The sequence below is a fragment of the Macadamia integrifolia genome, chromosome 2 (assembly GCF_013358625.1).
Source record: "Macadamia integrifolia cultivar HAES 741 chromosome 2, SCU_Mint_v3, whole genome shotgun sequence".
Taxonomy (NCBI): domain Eukaryota; kingdom Viridiplantae; phylum Streptophyta; class Magnoliopsida; order Proteales; family Proteaceae; genus Macadamia; species Macadamia integrifolia.
In genome coordinates, this window is record NC_056558.1 from 27710623 (window position 1) to 27712153 (window position 1531).

Here is a 1531-nt window from a genome sequence, read left to right on the forward strand (position 1 = left end):
GGCGCATATGAGTGTCCTGGGCATGATGGGGTGCCAGCAATTTTCTTTCAGAATTGTTGGGATTTTATTAAGTTTGATATTATGAGTTTTGTTAATATGTTTTTCCTTAATATTACACTTCCATTTGGTACCAATCATACACTATGATCCGTAAAAATAAAATAAAATAAAATAAAATTAGACGTATTAGTTCATGTATTATTACTTCTAAAATCATTTTTAAGTTACTTGCCAATAGGCTTATGGTGCTCCTTGATAGAATTATTTCCCTTTTCGAGGCAGCTTTCGTCAAGGGTAGATAGAATTCTAATAATATTATCATTGTTCATGAGACCCTTAATTTCCTTAGATGTTATACGGGTAAGAGGAGGTAGATGGCACTCAAATTAAACATGCCTAAAGCTTATGATAGAAATATAGAATTGAATAGGGTTTCCCCAGGGCTTTATTTTACTTTAGGTTTCAATCAACACAGGTGTAATATGATTAGCTACTTAGTTTCAACTTGTATTTATTCCATTAAATTACATGATAGTTGTTTTAATTTTCTTTAGCCGTGTCTCGAGGCATCCATCAAGGGTACTCCCTTAGTCCGTACATATTTATTCTTGTTATTAAGGGTGATCTCCCTTACTTAAGCCTCATCAAGAGTTGAATATATTTAAGAGTATTAAAGTTAATCAAGAAGCTCCTAAGATTTCTCATTTGATCTTTGCTGATGATACTATTTTTTTTTGCTTCTGAACATGATGCCCAGTCTATTTGAGCTGTGTTGAATCTATTTCAGGATTTATCTGCTCAGAAAATTAATTTTTCTGAAGTCTTCTTCAGCAAAGCAAATGTACATTCTTATCTAAAAGAAATAAATTTTTAATATTCTAAATGTTTATAATAAAACACTTCTCATTAAGCTTGCTTTGAGACTTTTGTCCTCTCCTAATGATTTGGTGGGTGTAAATTGATTTTTCAAAAGAAGAGATCTATTATATGGAATTGCTTAGCTTAAGTGTCACCAGTCTTGAAAAACTTCTGTCGTAGAGTGCGTAGGGATTGATCATTTTTTATAATCAATGAGCCTTGGATACCTCTTCTTAAAGATTTTGTGCTACCATATCTCTTTACCTAATCGATTACATGGATTGCAATTCTATTAATACTTTGATTAGAGATAATTGGCGCCACGACCCCTTGAGTTGGCGGTTCACCCCAATGTTGTTTCAACACTTGAAAAAGTTTCCATTGTGCAATCTAATAGTCACAGAGGAGAGTAGTTCTGTCTTTATACTATAAATGGTAAGTTATCTACTCACCTAGTTGTGGACATCTTGTCAAGAATAATCCTAGTGCCTAGAATATATTTGTCAATAGGAGAATATGGAAACTATTGGTTTATAGTTGTCCTTGTTGGTAACCTTGCAAGGACAACCTTAGCCAAATGGTAGTGATGATGTGGCCAACAATGATGAGGTGACAAAGATGACATGGTAGCATGCAGTCTCTCCTTGTGTGACGTAGGTTGAGTGATATTGGT